Source organism: Natator depressus, chromosome 5 (assembly GCF_965152275.1).
Source record: "Natator depressus isolate rNatDep1 chromosome 5, rNatDep2.hap1, whole genome shotgun sequence".
NCBI lineage: Eukaryota > Metazoa > Chordata > Testudines > Cheloniidae > Natator > Natator depressus.
In genome coordinates, this window is record NC_134238.1 from 67,645,622 (window position 1) to 67,664,968 (window position 19,347).

At 44.4% G+C, this 19,347-nt stretch overlaps 1 protein-coding gene across 3 annotated transcripts in view; it reads left to right on the forward strand.

Moving 5' to 3' along the window:
• The window catches only part of FER (FER tyrosine kinase), a 412,213-nt gene that overhangs the window by 13,628 nt on the left and 379,238 nt on the right, over window positions 1-19,347 (forward strand). For 2 of the 3 annotated variants that reach the window (XM_074952925.1, XM_074952929.1), the window contains exon 2: window positions 5,249-5,380. The gene's annotated coding sequence lies outside the window, so the exon portion shown is untranslated. Of the gene's footprint in view, window positions 1-5,248; window positions 5,381-6,114; window positions 6,196-19,347 lie in introns of all 3 variants that reach the window. The other variant, XM_074952926.1, reaches the window with a different exon arrangement.

The following is a 19,347-nucleotide window of genomic DNA, read 5'->3' on the forward strand; positions in this document are numbered from 1 at the left end:
ATTTACTATTCTTTCTACACATCGGGATGGTTTGTCCCTGTAACTTCAGTAAGGATTCTTTAAAATACAGCCAGCACTCCTGAACTCCTTCCCCCCTCATGTTATTCTCCCAGGGGATCCTGCCCATCAGTTGCCTGAGAGAGTCAAAGTCTGCTTTTCTGAAGTCCAGGGTCTGTATTCCGCTGCTCTCCTTCCTTCCCTGTGTCAGGATCCTGAACTCGACCATCTCATGGTCACTGCCTCCCAGGTTCCCATCTACTTTTGCTTCCCCTACTAATTCTTCCCGGTTTGTGAGCAGCAGGTCAAGAAGAGCTCTGCCCCTAGTTGGTTCCTCCAGCACTTGCACCAGGAAATTGTCCCCTACACTTTCCAAAAACTTCCTGGATTGTCTGTGCACTGCTGTTTTGCTCTCCCAGCAGATATCAGGGTGATTGAAGTCTCCCATAAGAACCAGAGCCTGCAATCTAGTAACTTCCGTGAGTTGCCGGAAGAAAGCCTCGTCCACCTCATCCCCTGATCCGGTGGTCTATAGCAGACTCCCACCATGACATCACCCTTGTTGCTCACGCTTCTAAACTTAATCCAGAGACTCTCAGGTTTTTCTGCAGTTTCATACTTGAGCTCTGAGCAGTCATACTGCTCTCTTACATACAATGCAACTCCCCCGCCTTTTCTGTCCTGCCTGTCCTTCCTGAACAGTTTATATCCATCCATGACAGTACTCCAGTCATGTGAGTTATCCCGCCAAGTCTCTGTTATTCCAATCACATCATAATTCCTTGACTGTGCCAGGACTTCCAGTTCTCCCTGCTTGTTTCCCAGGCTTCTTGCATTTGTGTATAGGCACTTGAGATAATTTGCTGTTTGTCCTGCTGTCTTAGTATGAGGCAGGAGCCCTCCCCTTTCGAGTTCTCCTGCTCGTGCTTCCTCCCAGTATCCCACTTCCCCACTTACGTCAGGGCTTTGGTCTCCTTCCCCCAGTGAACCTAGTTTAAAGGCCTCCTCACTAGGTTAGCCAGCCTGCTTGCGAAGATGCTCTTCCCTCTCTTCGTTAGGTGGAGCCTGTCTCTGCTTAGCACTCCTCCTTCTTGGAACACCATCCCATCGTCAAAGAATCCAAAGCCTTCTCTCCAGCACCAGCTTCATAGCCATTCGTTGACTTCTACGATTCAACAGTCTCTACCCAGGCCTTTTCCTTCCACGGGGAGGATGGACGAAAACACCACTTGCGCCTCAAACGCCTTTATCCTTCTTCTCAGAGCCACATATTTGACAGTTTGACTGTATTCAAACAAGCAATCAAGCACATGGTGAAACTGTCAATCTGTCCCCACAGCAGACACTCAGATACTCACCAACACAGCCTCCCTAATGCAGCCCTTAGCTCTCAGAGAGATCCCTGGCAAACTCCCTCTGTTAGCCTCTCTGTTGTTTGCTGCTCAGCTGGTTCGCACCTGACTGGCTTTCTATAACAGTCAGGGCCACTCAAGGCTCACCTGTAACAAAGCACTCCCAATTCACACTTTTCAAACAACCAATCAAGCACACGGACAAACTGTCCCCACAACAGACACTCAGATACTCACCCACACAGAATCTCTAATGCAGCCCTAATGCATGGTCAAGCACACGGTCAAACATACAGCTATGTTAAGGCCCCTTCTTACATCTTGTGCACCAATCACCTCCTAGCATTACAAGCACTGAAATCCTGAGCATAGCAACAAATATTAGTGGCTTTCAGCTTCAAATTGCTGCCTCAAAGCATCCCCGATCCTTATGGCCCCACGCTGAGCCCCGCTAATAGCCCTGGTCTCCGGCTGTTCAGACTCAGCCTCCAGGCGCTGAGCGTCTGTGGTCCAGCCATGAGTGAACCTTTCACCCTTCCCTTCACAAATATTATGGAGCACACAGCAGCTATAAGCGTAGGAATATTGTCATCGGCCATGTCTAGCTTCCCATACAGGCATCGCCAGCGGACTTTTAAACATCTGAATGCACACTCCACAGTCATTCTGCACTTGCTCAGCCTATTGTTGAACCGCTCCTTGCTGCTGTCAAGTTGCCCTGTGTTTGGCTTCATGAGCCACGGCATTAAGGGGTAGGCAGGGTCTCCCATGATCACAGTGGGCATTTCGACTTCCCCCATGGTGATCTTCTGGTCTGGGAAGAAAGTCCCTGCTTGCAGCTTCTTGAACAGGCGAGTGTTCCTGAAAGATCCGTGCATCATGCACCTTTCTGGACCAGCCTGTGTTAATGTCTGTGAAACGCCCACGGTGATCCACAAGCACCTGGAGAACCATTGAGAAATACTCCTTGTAATTAATGTACTCTGTGGCTAGGTGGTCTGGTGCCAGAATTGGAATGTGTGCGCCATTTGTCGCCCCTCCGCAATTAGGGAAGCCCATTTGTGCAAAGTCATCCACAATCTCATGCATGTTGCTCAGAGTCATGGTGTTTCGGAGCAGGATGTGATTAATGGTCCTGCACACTTGCTTCAACACGACTCCAACGGTCGACTTTCCCACTCCGAACTCGTTAGCAACTGATCAGGAGCAGTCTGGAGTAGCCAGCTTCCACAGTGCAATCGCCACGCCCTTCTCCAGCGCTTCTTCACAGCTCTCATTCTTGTGTCCTTGTGCCGCAGGGCTGGTGCAAGCTCATCACATGGTCCCATGAATGTGGCTTTTCTCATGCGCAAGTTCTGCAGCCACTGCTCGTCATTCCAGACGTGCGTCATGATGTGATCCCACCACTCAGTGATTGTTTCCCAAGCCCAAAAGTGGCATTCCACTGTGGCCTGCACCTCTGTGAATGCCACAAGAAATCTCCTGTTGTAGCTACTACGCGTGGTGAGATCAGTGTCGCACTCCTCTTGCCTTTGTTGTTTAAGGAATAACTCCACTGCCACTCGTGATGCGCTGGTCAGTGCAAACAGCATTCTTGTCAACAGCTTGGGATCCATTCCTGCAGCCAGAAAGAGGCAGGGCAGGGCGCGTAGTAAACGAACAGTTGAAAGATGGTGCCAAATGTGGATGGAAGCACAGGGGTTGCTGGGATGCGAAACAATGCATCACAGGCATTGGGACAGGACCTAGGATGCCTTGCAATGCCTTCCGCCTTCCCACAAGTCTTTGGAGCAGAAGAGAAAAAGGTGCTCTGTGGGATAGCAACCCATAGTGCACCGTTCCGAATAGCACTGCAACTGTGAACATGCTATTGCGCAAGCAGCTGTCAGTGTGAACACACAACAGTGGTTTTCCTTCGGCATTCTCTGAGTGGCGCTGTAACTGCCTGCGCTGTAACTTTGCCAGTGTAGATGTGCCCTGAGTGCAACACCCACCGCTTATAAATTAAAAACACCTTTTTATATATTTAACAGCATTATAAATGCTGGAGGCAAAGTGGGGTTTGGGGTGGAGGCTGACAGCTCGTGACCCCCCCATGCAATAATCTCGCGACCCCCAGCTTGAGAACCCCTGTTTTAAAGTGCACGGACAAGTTGCCAGAAGAGGGGAAACAAGTTTCGGACTGTGGTGGCTGTGGGAAAGGTGGTGGTCAGGACCTAATTTTAGGCCACATTAGGTGTTGTGGATTATGCTGCCAGAGCGGTGACTTTCTTCCCTAAGCCTCGTGCTCACAAGGATGAAGAGAGACTCCATATATTAGATGTTAGGAAGGTGTTAACATTTTACTTGGACAGGACTAAACTATTTAGACCCTCTTTGCAGTTTGTTCTTAGCAATTGCAGACAAAATTAAGGGCCTTTCCAGTTTCTTTTCAAAGAATCTTATTGTGGATTTCCTCCTGTATACATTTGTGTTATGGCATGCCTAATATAACTACACTGAATAGGATGCTAGCATGGTCAATCAGATTGCAGGTAGCCTCTACAGCCTTTCTAGCCCATGTGACTATTCTGGACATTTGTGGAACCACAATTTGATCTTCAGTACATATGCCATCTCCCAACAGTCTAGAGATGATGCCAGTTTTGGACATCTAGTCCTTCAATCGTTATTCAGATAGACTCCGATCAAACTGCTTGTGAGACCCCTGCAGTGGAATGGACATGTGCTACACGCACATGTCCATTCCATGACCCTCCTTCCCTTCTATATTGGAGTCTATCCAGTAAGAAGGAACTGAGTAGAGGAGGGGCGGCTCTGCTCTTTATACCATTGTACAGCAGCATGAGGCAGCAGCACTGTGGGGCCCTGATCTTTGGTGCTTCTGTAATGCAAATATTGGATGACGGTAATTAATGGCTAAACTAGAACTAGCAATGGGAAATGCACTCAGGCTGGGATTGCCAAGGAGACTTGGGAGCTGGGTGCATAAGAACCTTAGGCTCCTTTGAAAATCCTAGTCAAGATTTATCTTTGTTTTGGTATAATTGTGATATTATGCAACACTTAAAGTATGTAATATATATTTGACACACGCCATTTGAATATGTCTGTCCCATGCAGTTTGTAAACACACTCAAAATTATACAAATCTATATACATAATTTTTTGTCAATTACTGTGGTGTGTGTATGCTAAATAAATGGTCTGTCTTTAGTAGAGTGGCAAATTCTAAGACCCTATGTAGGAATGCAGGGCTCTTCTGCTGAATGCTAAAATTCTGTTCAGGGTAATTTCTGGAGATTCATGTTGGTGAATTGGCTTATCAGGAAATGAAGGAGGTGGAATGCTCTCTCTTAGCAGAGGGCATTAGGAGAGAGGAGGTTATGGAGGGAAACTCCAATCTTGAGAAGGAAATTTAGCCTTAAGTGTTTGTGTTACAGTGTATGAGTTACTGTAAAGCCAAAGTAGCACGGAAGTGTGTATATATACATCCTGTGTATATTGTTGAGGATGGGGTAAGGAGTTGCTCTTTGCACACTTCTATTGTAAATTAATGAAGGTAAATGCCCCCCAAAAATGTAAATAAGCTTCTCTACTTCCAGTAAATTCAGACAGTCTAGCTATTTTAACCATTCTGTGATATATATATATATATATATAAAAAAAAAAGCAAAACTGTTTTCTTCACTTGGAGTTCTGTATAGAAACCGGTGGCAGAATATGGCTCCTGGTCATTACAGAAATCTTTGCTCCTTCTGTTTCCTCCAAGCCCTTTATCAGTTGAAGACATGAAACAATCTGAAAATGTAAAGGATCTGGTTGAAGTTTAAATTATTGTAAAGGACTAAAAGAGTGCAGTAAAATAGATGAAAAAATAAATGTCTGTTTTTACACAGAGTTCCTTGGGAATTTAAAGAACATTTAAAAAAAAAAAAGAGAGGAGAGGTGGAAAAAAGGAACAGTCAGAAGATTTGAACACTGGACCAGAGGATTAAGGATATCTCTGTAGAACATCAACACTTAAAAAGGTATGTGAACTTTTACCTTCTGCTAGTAAGCCTGAGCTGAAAGTCAGCTGGTCACTTTACCCTTAGTCATCGTAAAATTTGTCATCTCATAATTTTCCACCATTCCAGTTTATGGTTGTCAAGGTTCCTTCCCCACTCTGAACTCTAGGGTACAGATGTGGGGATCTGCATGAAAACCACCTAAGCTTACTTTTACCAGCTTAGGTTAAAAATTCCCCAAGGTACAAACTATTTATTTTACCCTTTGCCCTTGGACTTCCACTACCAGCACCAAACATATATCTGGGTTTATTTATTAGGAAAGCGTTGTTGGGAAATGTCTTTCCCTCCAAAATCCTCCCAACCCTTGCACCCCGCTTGCACAGTTGACCACAGACTCAAACCCTTGGATCTTAAGAACAATGAAAAAGCATTCAGTTTCTGAAAAGAAGGATTTTAATAGAAGAAAAAGTAAAAAAAGAATCACCTCTGTAAAGTCAAGATGGTAAGTACCTTACAGGGTAATTAGATTCAAACCATAGAGAATCCCTCTAGGCAAAACCTTAAGTTACAAAAAGACACACAGACAGGAATATCCATTCTATTCAGCACAGCTTAATTTCTCAGCCATTTAAAGAAATCATAATCTAACACATATCTAGCTAGTTTACTTACTAAATTCTAAGACTCCATTCCTATTCCGTCCCCGGCAAAAGCATCACACAGACAGACTCTTTGTTTTTCCCTCCCCCCAGCTTTTGGAAGTATCTTGTCTCCTCATTGGTCGTTTTGGTCAGGTGCCAGCGAGGTTATCCTAGCTTCTTAACCCTTTACAGGTAAGAGGATTTTTCCTCTGGCCAGGAGGGATTTTAAAGGTGTTTACCCTTCCCTTTATGTTTATGACAATGGTACAATGTAGTACTTTTCTAAAAAGAAACATATGGGATTCTTTTTTGTCCATCTCCCAAGTGGAAGGAATTTCTTGTTTTATTTTGTTTTTAGAATGTTTGTATTACAGTGGCTCCTAGAGGGCCTAGGGTGACCAGGTGTTCGGTTTTTGACTGGAACACCTGGTCGAAAAGGGACCCTGCTGGCTCTGCTCAGCACTACTGAGTGGGCCATTGAAAGTCCGGTTGGTGGTGCTGCGGTACTAAGGCAGGCTAGTCCCTACCTGTCCTGGCTGGTACACCGCTGCGCTCCGGAAACGGCCAGCAGGTCTGGCTCCAAGGCGGGCGGGGCACGGGGCTCTGCATTCTGTCCCTGTCCTGAGCACTGGCTCCATACTCCCGGCCAATGGGAACTGGGTGGGGCGGTGCCTGCGGGCAAGAGCGGAGTGTGGAGCCTCCTGGCCTCATTGCTTAGGAGCTGGACCTGCTGGTTGCGTCTGGGGTGCGTGCAGCCAGGACAGGCAGGGAGCCTACCTTAACCTTGCTGTGCTGCTGACTGGGAACCTGAGGTAAGCCTACCACAACCCTCCCCCCCCCACCTGGAACCCCCTCCTACACTCCAAACCCCTCATTCCTGATCCCACCCCAGAGCCCGTACACCTTCCTGCACCCCAACCCTCTGCCTCAACCTGCAGCCCCCTCCCGCACTCTTCATCCCTCAGCCCCACCCCCCCAGCCTGGACCGCCTCCTACACTCCAAACTCCTCATTCCCAGAGCCAGCACCCAAAACCCTCCCACGCTCCTACCCCCACCCAGTGAAAGTGAGTGAGGGTGGGAGACAGTGAGCCACTAAGGGAGGGGGAATGTAGTGAGCGGGGGGTCTGAGTCTCAGGGAAGGGGCGGGGCTAGGGTGTTTTGGTTTTGTGCGACTAGAAAGTTGGCAACCCTTAGAGGGCCCTGAACAGGATCGTGGTCCCTTTGTGATAGGCGCTGCCCAAATATATAATGTGAAATGGTCCCTGCCCAGAGGAGCTTACTCTTTTAAGATTACAAGTGACATAGGAAAGCTAAGGAAGAAAGGGCACAGTCAAAAATTAAGCAAATGTTTGTTATTTACAGTTGGAATTTTTTTCTTTATAATGCAGATAATGCTTTGAATAGGTGGTTATTGTGGAAAAGCAGAGTCAGAGGAGTGTATCCTACATTCCAGCAGTTTCATGATCATTCTAAAGTGTTGTGGGAGTGAAGTTCATAGTTGTGGGCCAGATAGTGAGAAAAGTCTGTCTCCCTCCCTTACTAGTTTCATGTTTTCGATCATCAGTTACATTGTTTTAGTGGAAAAACAACAAGGAGTCCGGTGGCACCTTAAAGACTAACAGATTTATTTTGGTATAAGCTTTTGTGGGTAAAAAACCCACTTCTTCAAATGTGTGGAGTGAAAATTACAGATACAGGCATAAATATATATTGGCACATGAAGATACGGGAGTTACCTTACAAGTGGAGAACCAGTGTTGAAGGCCAATTGATTCCGGGTGGATGTGGTCCACTCCAGTAATTGATTAGGAGGTGTCAATACCAAGAGAGGGAAAATTTCTTTTGTAGTGAGCCAGCCACACCTACTTCCTATTCAAGCCCAAATTGATGGTGTTAAGTTTGCAAATGAATTGTAGCTCTGCAGTTTCTCTTTGAAGCCTGTTTTTGAAGTTTTTTTTGTTTAAGAATGGCTATTTTTAAATCTGTTGAGTGTCCAGGGAGATTGAAATATTCTCCTACTGGCTTTTGTATGTTACCATTCCTGATGTTTGATTTGTGTTGATTTACCCTTTTACGTAGAGACTGTCTGGTTTGGCCAATGTACATGGCAGAGGGGCATTGCTGGCTCATGATGGCATATATCACATTAGTAGATGTATGGGTGAATGAGCCTCTGATGGTGTGGTTGGGTCCTGTGATGGTGTCGCTAGAGTAGATATGGGGACAGAAAAGGTAACAAGGTTTGTTACAGGGATTGGTTCCTGGGTTAGTGTTTCTGTTGTGTGGTGTGTAGTTGCTGGTGAGTATTTGCTTCAGGTTGGAGGACTGTCTGTTAGCAAGGATTGGCTTGCTTCCCAAGGCCTGTGAGAGTGGGAAATTGTTTTCCAGGATAGGTTGTAGATCGTTGATGATGCGCTGAAGAGGTTTTAGCTGGGGGCTGTACGTGATGGCCAGTGGTGTTCTGTTATTTTCTTTGTTGGGCCTGTTCTGTAGTTGGTGACTTCTGGGTACCCGTCTTGCTCTGTCAATCTGTTTCCTCATTTCCCAGGTGGGTATTGTGGTTTTAAGAATGCTTGATAGAGATCTTGTAGGTGTTTGTCTCTGTCTGAGGGATTGGAGCAAATGTGGTTGTATCTTAGGGCTTGGCTGTAGACAATGGATCGTGTGATGTGTCCTGGATGGAAGCTGGAGGCATGTAGGTAAGTATAGTGGTCAGTAGATTTTGCCTCAAGTAAATTGTATAGCTCCTGTGGATGGTTGTGAGGATCAGTACCAAAGCCTTGAACTTGAAGCCTAAAGTGCTATCATTTGTATGTGGTGTTGCTGTAAATACTGGGATGTTGTCATGGACATCTCAATGGACAGCTGCAGTCATAAAGCTAACAAGCTATTTTAGTATGCATAAGGAATGGATTGGAGAATAATTATACAAATCAATGATGTGGCCCCATCTTGAATATTTCATGCAATACTGGTTGTCTGATCTCAGAAAGGATATTTTAGAACTGGAGTGGGTTCAGAAAAGAGCTATGAGTATGATCAAGGGCATGGAAAAACTCTTGTATGAAAAGAGCTTGAAAAAATCAGGATTGTGTATTTTAGAAAGGAGATGAATAAGAAGGGACTTGATAAAAGTATATAAATAATGAATAGCATAGAGAAGGTAGATTGGGCTTTTCTGTTCTTTTTCCCTCTCCCACCCCAAACCTAAGAACAAGGGGACTGTAATTGGGTCAGCCATCCTGGTTGGGTATGTCCATGGTCTTTAAGCCAGTCCAGCCCTGGTATGGGGCCGCATTCCCAGGGCTTCCTCCCTGGAAACGCTATCTTCCTGTGGTCCTCCCCGGGCTCAGTTCCTGCAGACAGCCAGGAGCTCCCATAATGCTCCACGCCAGCAGACTGTCCTTGGCTCCTTCCTAGCAGCCAGCCATGAACCCAGGGTGGATAAAAATCAATGATTTAAAAAAAAAAAATCGGATTTTTTTATTTAAATTGGATTTTTTTAATAAAATGCTTTTTGAGGAAAAAACCCATCTAAAGATAGTTTTAATTAAGCTACATTATAGCTCAAAGATATCTCATCGTGGAATAGGGAATATAAATTCTAATTTTATAGTATGAGACAATATATTCATGTAATGTTTAAGAAAAGTTTTGTAAATGAGTTCCAATAGTTCATGGATTAGGGACCTAATCTTATGGAATTCCAGGGGCTTCTGTATAGATTATTTAGGTTAATCTTTCTGTCTACCCAATGGGACTCAGTGCTCAATCTAGAAGATACCATCAGAGATGCTTAGTTTTGCTGTTCTCAAGCTGTGGGTTTGTGTCTCCAGAGACAACATGCTTGTTAACAGCAAATAAATACATAAATAGTATATAGAGGTGAGAAATAAGAAACTCTGTTGTCCCTCTGCAAATTTGTGTACACAGAGTCAATCTCTTACCTCTCTCTAAAAGTGCAACGTTTCAAAAAGTTCAATGAATACAAGATTGTTTGGGCCAGAATAGATCTGGGCAAGGAGAAGAAGTCTGGAGAAAAATGTGAGAGGGAGGGACAGGCAGTAGAAACAAAAGTGAAACTGTTTGAGCAGCATATTCCAGAAGTCTTGAGGTCTTTCTGAGTGTGTACCCTTCATTGATTTGAGATCTACCATACTATTCTCTCACTAGAAGGGAAAACCTATAATGGCAGCAGGCCGTAGATGAGATCCAGTTTGGGTCTCCTCTATCTCTGAGTTGTGAAGAATATGTATTAAGGTTATAACAACCAACAAGAATGCACTTTTATGTAGAAATCCATGATTAAATTGAGTCTTCCTGACTTGTGATTTAAATCTCATGATTTAAATCAATTTGATTTAAATCAAATCCACCCTGCATGAGCCTCTCACTCCCCCGGTCCCTGCCAGCAGACTTATCTGTCCGTGGCCCTCCTGCTCTTCCAGGCAGCCAGGCCTGCAGTCCTTTCTTCTCCAGCTCCAGGCTGCAACTAACTGCTGCTCTGTTCTGCAGCTCCTTTTTATAGGGTTCTCCTGGCCCCTGATCGACCGTTCCAGCAGCCCCTCTGGTTGCTTCCTCACAACCGCCTCTCCACTGCTCCTTTCCTGGGATGGGTGTGGCAGAACCCTGAGGCCTCCAGCAGGAGGGCCTTGAATATCACAGCGATATTCAGTGCAATTAAAAGGTGGGAAGTTCAAAACTGAGAATAGGATATACTTTTCACCCAATGTGGGATTAAAGTGTGGAACTCATTGCCATGGTAAATAATTGGGGCTAAGAATTTATCAAAATTCATGAATGGATCTGATATCTAGATAGATATAGGGAATATTCAGAGTTGTTATAACAATGATGACAAACTTTGGAAGGGATATTAAACCTCTTGCTTTAGGTCTGAAGACCATGTCTATTAGAGGATTAGGATGAGACCTATGAGGATGGGCTCAGATTATCCCATATCTTCTTACTGTGGGTTTCTTTCACCTTTCTCTAAAGCATCTGGCATTGGCCACTGTCAGAGACAGAATATCATATTAGATAGCTATTGATATACTGGATCTGAACCAGGGCCCATGTTTCTGTCTTTCACACCACGATTATGGTTCTCTGTGTCTGGAAACTTCTAAATCAGATTTGGGCACTACCAGAATATGTATAACAACCATAAAATGGGTGTGCATCCATTAGAGCTTTCTTAAGGCTGGTGGTCTCATCTCTGGGTACAGTACATAGCAATATTTAGGCTTTGAGGTCCTGAATCATGACCAAATTTGAATGTGACTGGATGGGGTGGAATTTCCAAGTTAGACATTAATGGAAGAGAATATTCCTGTGTCCATTTGTCTTTATTGTCCATTCTTAATCGGATTGTATGTAGCGTAATGCCATCTTTGCCATTTCTCTTTTTTCTCCCAAGGTCAGACAGTTTTTTGTCATCACTTTTTGAGGCAAAGTCTTTTATGATTTCTGATAACCTGAGGACAAATTTTTGTTGAATTTTTTCATATTCTACAATTTGGAATAGAGAGTACCTTCCGGTCTCAATCTTCCCTCTGTTACATTGGCCATAGAGTCATTCCTTTCTGGATTTACACTGTGCTTTGTGCCTCTCAATTTCTACCTCTAGTTTATTGTCGCTGGTTCTGCATTTGGTGGGAATATGCGTTTAGTTTTGCAACGTTTCACTGTTGTGTGCTACTCTGCTACCATGATAATTCTCCTCGAGCTTGTTGCTGTGTTTTTTTTTTTTTTTAATTTGTTCTTCCCAATAACTTGTATATTAGTGTTTTAGGTGCTGGTCTAGCACTTGAGCATTTTTTGCTTTTGGGTAGCATTCTTTGCTCCAGTGGTCAGGAGGTTAGAGTTGTTGAGCCCTGGGACCAGAGATCTATATGAGTGGATCAGGCTTTCATTTTGATCTAATTTTTGATTCTCTAGTGCTTTGGAGTAGAGTAGAGTTTTCTGCCCTGGTTGATATGAAACCAGAAATTGAATATTCTTTTCTTTGTTTGTTAGGAGGGGAACTCTGCTCTGCCTTTATTGCAGTGTTGCTGCTGGGGTTCCTGTGCACGTAAGTGTGTGCGTTGGGAGTCAGTTAAGGTTGGATCTCAGACTTCACTCCCATAAAGTAGAATGGATTGGTTTGAACTGTCATGGTTGTGTGACGGTATTGGTTCCTTTTTGGTGTTAAAGGCCCACCACAATGCTTTTTCTTGAAATGCTTTTATGAAAGCCAGTGTCATGTTATTTTATGCGTTTATTACGAGCCTCAGGTATTTGTTCAGTCTTCATTTTACTCTGTTTTGGTTGTTTTGGGTCTCTTTCTGAAATCAAGGTTTGTCTTTACAAGGTTGATCAATAGGGCACATATATTTTAGAAAGTTTCCATAGGCGACAGTATGACCAGATCATCAGCATACTTTAGGTATTCTTACATATTATCTCAAAGCATTGTTCTATAATTTATTTATTTTTACAAATGTAATGTTAACTACTGATATCCTTATTTTGTTTTTGTTTGTTTATTTTGAAGGAAATAGTTATTTTGCTTATTCTCTGTTTCACAAACTCTGGTATTCCGTATGTTTCTCAAGTCATTGATGTTAGTGAGTTTTTATTAAACAAAGTTCAGGGGCATTGAATGAAGCATTAGAAATGAGGTAATCATTTGTGGCACCCTGAGCAGGGGAATACCAAACGTGAAGAAAAAATTTTTTTGTATATAACTACCCCTAGTATTGTCTCCTTGAACGCTGTGTTACTGTAATGCTCTTTATTTGGGGCTACGCCTTACCACCATCCAGGAACTTCAGCTTTTGCAGAATGTGGCGATTCATTTGTTTCACAGCTCTTCTCACATCATACTACTGCTCCATGATCTGTACTTGCTCCAGTTTGTTTTCCTGTGCAATAAAATGTATGGGTTTTAACCTGTAAAGTCCTACATGGTTTAGGACATGGGTATCCTCATTGACTGACTGCATCTGGGCCCTTGCAATACTTCAGCAGTTAATAGTAAGCACTTCAGCTGATCCTAACAGCCCCTTAATTTAATTGGGAGGGGTCTGGAGGCAGGGCTGTCTGAATTAAGAATCTTCCACTTTGGAACCTGTTTTCCCTGTTAGGCTTTCAGAATGGAATTTGATGACTTCTGAAAAAGTAATTGATATTTCTTCATCTTTTTCTGGAATGGAAGGCTCAGGATGATCTAAAACAGAGACCAGAGTCCAAAATATATATATGTGTGTGTGTATGTATGTATATGTATATGTATATTTTAATTCATATGCTTGTGCCCAGACCTCTGCATGATGGGGGCAGGGGTTGTATTTTTGAACAATTCAAACTAGTAATGCTTTAGCAAGGAGACTTCTGTCCTACTCCACCCTACTCTGATCAGGCTTTTGGCCTACTCATTTGCAAACTTTTAGGTCTCCATTAGGAGGCTCAGCAGAAGCCGGCTGACCTACCATGACAGCAAGAACTTTTTTGGAAAAAGGCAGAGTTCTGCTAGAAAAAAATACAAAGAAGAATGTAGAACAGCTTTCAGCCTGAACTTCAACATCCAGCCTCATCTTTTGTGATTGTGGTAGAGAAAAGATACTCCAGCTAAGAGCCTAGCCTGCATAAGTAGATATAGGTTTAAAGGGTACTCAGAATAAAAAATGGAGCTATCAGTCTTCCTAATAACTAGATGGCTAAAGGTTTTCATTCCCTTCCATACATGTTAATAAAACTCCTGGGTTTTTAAAAGGTTAGAGGATTCATACTTCTCAACCTTTCTGTGTAAAAATATGAAAATGAAGATGATTATGAATAGGCTTGGAAGGATTAAATTTTTATCATTAAATGTCAAAAAACATTAATTTCACCATACATGCACAAACTAATTAAAAACTGCTTCCATTAATAATCAAAATTTATAGATCGGCAAAGTAGAAGTCCTCCTTAATAAATTATTAGATTTAAGGATATTTTTGATGTGATGTTGAGAATTTGTGTTTTTAACCGTTATAAAGCTTTAACTTTTTGAATCTGTGGTAAATATCATTAAATAATTGTTTGACCCCTCCAATACTTTACTAAAACTGTGAAAATTTGCCAGTAAGTTTAGAAATGTGCTTAAAAATAAAAATTGAATTCTGCCAAGCCTAATTATGAATATTATTTTAAAGACTCTACCATTAGATGGACATGTCATTAGTGTTGCTGCCTGTGGCATAGTCCCTCACCATCAACAATATTCTTAGCTAAAATTTGCCAGATAGACCTGGTGACTTATGTCCTTAACTTCTCCAACCTGGAGGGCTCATACCTGACATGACAGCTTCATAGAAGAAATGAATATAAATTTTAAAAATGGTTTGTTGTGCCTTTTGGTGATGACTGACAGGAATGTCAAATTTCAAATCCCCATAGCTTCCATTTAAGTCTTTCACACTGAGAACATGGAAATTGTCAGTCTGTTACCCTGTTGCAGGTGTCTGTCTTTATATGTGATATAAGGGTAATATGGTTAGTAATTATAGGCCATGGAGGTACCAATGTTTGTAGTTAATGGTTTTCTGACATGTTGCATTTTAAGTCCCTGTTTTCAGTTGCTCATAATTTTTTCCAGACTTAAATGATTTGGGCTGAAATTTCCCATGCTGTGTGTCTCCCTGAGGCTGATGATTTGTGTGTGTGTGGAAACTTTTGGCTAAAACAGTTCAGCTGTTACTGAGAATGAAGTTATGGAGAAATACGTTGTTTTGCCTACGTTAAAACAATTGTTAGAACTGTTTCACTGTGAAACACTAGCTTCTCTATGCTTTGACATAAAATTTGGCTGGGAGGTTGCTCTGATCTCAGGAAAGTGCCTTTTGCTGTCCCTGTGATAATTTGCCCAGATTTGGCCGAGTTATAAGCCTTTGACAAATGTTAGTCCACATGTGCTCAGCAGAGTTTTGCTAGGGTTTTGGTGACTAAATTCTCTGAGGATTTCGTCTATACTGAGCATGATCAATTTCTCCCTCCCCAATAGTTCCTGTGTGCTGACAGAATTGCACATGTGCAATGACTACGCCTGCTTCAGCCCAGGGTTGTAGAGGCTGAGCTGGACTTGTCTTGAAATTGCACCTCCTGACTTCTGGACCACCCTGGTGCTGAGCATATGAAGGAAGAGCAGGGAGACTTGTGCTCATGGAGGAGAAGGAGGAAGCTGCTTGATTAGAATGTAGAGAAGTGAACAACTGGGGAAGAGATGCAAGACAGGATGGGGCGATGGGCAAGAGTTCAGGGGGGAAGGAATAGAAGTTGGGGGGGCAGGGGCAAGAGTAGAGGGAGCAGGAAGATAGGAGCAGGGGGGTGGAAGAAGGGCAGGATCCAGGGAAATGGAGAGGATAGGAGCCAGGGGTTGGGGGACTTGATAGGAGTATGTGGGTGAGTGGGAGATGACAAGGCCAGGAACTGGCCAAGATTGTAATGGGGGGGCGGGGGAAATGGGGAGGCTTGAGGGGGTAGCAGGAGGGGTGGTAAGGAAAAGAGCAGGCGAGAAGGATTGGAGGAGAGGGAGGATAGAAGCAGGTGGGAGATGGGACAGAGCCGAGGAGGTTAGCAGCAGCAGAGAGAGATGTGCAAGAACTGGAGAGAGGCTCAAAACCTCTGAAAACCCAATGGCAAAGTGTGTGTCCCATCCCTCTCTCTAGTGGCAGGTCTACATAAAGGAGAACAACCTTCTACTGTTACCTGTTACTCAGCTCAAGCAGCAGAGGACTATTCTATTGTTCTAAAGAGCCCAATGCTGCTGATGACTCAAGTCGGGGTCAGTGTGATTCCTCACAATGAAATTTTTGCTTTTTGAGTTTGCTTTTTAAAAAGCTTGGGAAATAAAATCCTTAAAAGCTATGGTAAAAGTATTATGCTAAGGTTGCAAAGTCAAGCAGTCCACCTTAACGCTGGCAGTTCTTAACTTTTATTTGTGTTGTGAATGAGGCCCGGAATTGCAGGAAGGATATTGTTCAAGTACTTGCACGTGTCCATTCCAGTGTAGGTGTGTGCATGCCCCGAGCACTGTTGCTGAAATTTTTTCCCTTAGTGGTATCTGTCAGGTCGGTTCAGGCAGGCAGCGTACTGGGCAATTCGTGATACTGTCCGCTGCAGAGGCATTTGTGGCTGCTAGAAACCTGCTCACACTGCCTCAGAGATCCAGGACTCGATAGCGCTGGTTTCAATGAGCATCAGAGAACCCTCCCCCAGGTTTTGCGTGACGTGATCACACTCTAGGGGAAAACCCCCTTTGATAGCCTGGCCTTGGGTTTTTCCTCGGCACCAGTCACCAGCACTGAGAGGGTTGGCACTGCCATGGTCTCCTTGCTGCAGCTCGTTTTCCTCATTGGAGTCCTACTCTCCACGCTGTTGTGACCGCACAAGCTATTTCCCTCCCTATTCTGCTGGGACATCTGGTGCTATGGTGCTGCTGAGCACTCTGTCTATGGGACCATGGGGACCAGCAACCATGCAATGGCCTTTCTGGAACCCATGGGGGTTTCCCCTGGGCCAGGGCACCATCTCGAGGCGTTCATACTTGATGGACTCTGAAAGTAGAGTGCCTCCGGTACTGTGCTGTGAGATGCCAGACCCAGACTCCGGTGCGGAGCCTAGTGCCGAACCTCAAGGGCAGGTTTCACAGGTCTCAGTGGAGATAGAATGAAGGGGCAGAGGCCTCGCAACCGGCTTTAGCTTTCTCCTCCTCCTCCTCTTCTCCAGATGAGGCACTGGTGGCTACCAGTGTATCACCATCCTAAAATGACCACAAGGCTCACCAGGACTTATTAAAGTGTATGGCCTCGAACTTGGGTATCCAAGGCTAGGTGGTCAAAGAGGTGACTCACGGCCTATTAGTCACCTTGTCAGCGGCGGGTCCCTCAAGAGTGGCTCTCTCTCTTAACAAGGTGATCGTGGACCCAGTTAAGGTGCTCTTGCGGACGTTTGGTTCCCTCCTGCCTACAGCTAAACGGACGGAGCGAAAATATTTCATGCCAGCTAAATGGTATGAATTTCTGTTCTCACACCCTCTTTCACGCAGTCTTCTAAGGGTGGCAACCACCAGTGAGAAGGACTGTGAGCGTCAAGCAGGGCTCACACGCAAGGCGAAGGACCCCAAGAAGCGGGACTTGTTGGGTGGAAAGCCTACTTGACGGGTGGGCTGGAGCTCTGAATAGTGAATCAACGAGATCTAAAGAGATTAAAATTCTGCATGGTCTTCTTGGTTTCCATCATTCCTTTGCCAGATCCGGGGGATTGGTGTGCTGCACTCGACCTAAAAGAAGCATACTTCCACATATAGATTTTCCAAAGCACAGAAGGTTACTAAGAGTTGTCGTGAACCAGACTCATTACCAATTGGAAGTTCTGCCATTCGGGCTGTCAACCGCCCCATAGGTCTTCACCAAATGTCTGGCAGTAGTAGCAGCCTTCCTCAGGAGAAAGGTAGTTCACATTTTCCCATATCTCGACGACTGGTTAATCAAGGGCCGGTCCAGAACTCATGTGGAATCCGACATCCATTTCATCCAGTCGACCTTCCAGGTGTTGGGCCTATTAATAAACAACCAGAAGTCTACCCATAGCCCTGTACAAAGGATATAGTTCATAGGGGTGGTTTTGGATTCCCGTACAGGCAAAGACCCTTCTTCTGGAGGATCGTTTTCGCTCAATCTCGAGTCTGATAAGCTCCCTTCAGGCACATCTGACCATGACAGTCCGAATATGCATGAGCCTTCTGGGTCACATGGCATTATGCACATATGTGGTGCAACTGCGAGAGTACGTCTCAGATCTTCCCAGGCCTGGTTGGCTGCTGTATATTCACCCTCGCAACATCATCTGGACATGATACTTATGTTCCCCTCAACTCACTGACTTGGTGGTTGAATCAAGGCATAATCTGCGTGGGTGACCTGTTGTCTCAAGACGAGCTCTCAATCCATATCAATATCTGAGAACTCAGGGCAGTCTGCTTGGCCTGCTAAGGCATTTTTAATCCACATTACAGACAAGGCAGTCTCAGTTCTCATGGACAATATAATCGCCATTTACTACATCAACAGGCAGGGAGAAGCACATTCTTCCCCCTGTGCCAGGAGGCAGTCTGACTGTGGGAGTTCTGCATTACACACTTCATCTACCTAGAGGCATCTTATGTGCCAGGTACACAGAACCAACTTGTGGATTGCCTCAGCAGATCCTTTTCCACTCACCACAAATGGTCCCTTTGACTGGACATGGCAAGGGACATCATCTTCCAGAAGTGGGGGACTCCCCTTATAGACCAGTTTGCTACCCAGAACAACAGGAAATGCCATCAGTTTTGCTCTCTGCAGGGCCACAGACTGGGGTCTCTTATGGATTCCTTACCTGTTGGCCTGGATAACTCACCTCTATTATTGCCTTTCCCCAATTCTATTAATTCACAAGGTTCTGTCAAAGATCAAGCAGGAAGATCATCCTTATAACCCTGGCTTCGCCCAGACAGCACTGGTTCACCACCCTCTGAAGCTTTCCAGTGGAGCCCCCAATCCGTCTCCCCCTGCACCCTGATCTGATCACCCAGGACCATGGTCAGCTGCTCCACCCAAACTTCAGTTCTCTTCATTTGTCGGGCTGGAAGCTTCATGGCTGAATCCTGAAGAGCAAGCTTGCTCGGAGCAGGTTCGTAGAATCCTATTAGGCAGTAGAAAAGCCTACACCAAGGCAATTTACCTGGTAGAGGGAAATGATTCTCTACCTGGTCTTCCCAACTCGGAGTACCACCTACACAGTCCTCATTGCAATTTATTTTGTAGAACCCTCTGCTTTTGAAACAACAAGGTCTGGCCCTTTTCTTCAGTTAAGGTCCACCTGGTGGCCATTTCAACCATCTGCCCTAAGGTTGACAATAGATTGGTCTTTTCGTATGAAATGGTAATTGGTTTTCTCAAAGGCCTGGAGAGGATGTTCCCTCAGATAAAGGAACCGAACCCTCCTTGGGACCTAAACCTCATCCTGGCAAAGCTGACAGGCCCACCCTTCAAGCTGCTAGCAACATGCTTTGGCCAGGAGGGTTTCGGAGATCCAAGTCCCAGGGTGGATTTGATTTAAATCAAATTGATTTAAATCACTAGTCAGGAAGACTCGATTTAATCATGGATTTCTACATAAAAGTACATTCTTGTTGGTGGTTATAACCTTAATAGAACCTTTAATATTCTTCACAACTCAGAGATAGATGTAGATTTCATTTTTAGAAGGTACACACTATACATTTTTAAAGTGATCTATTTTGAAAACTTTTCAGATTAGTTTTACAGCTGTATCAGAAA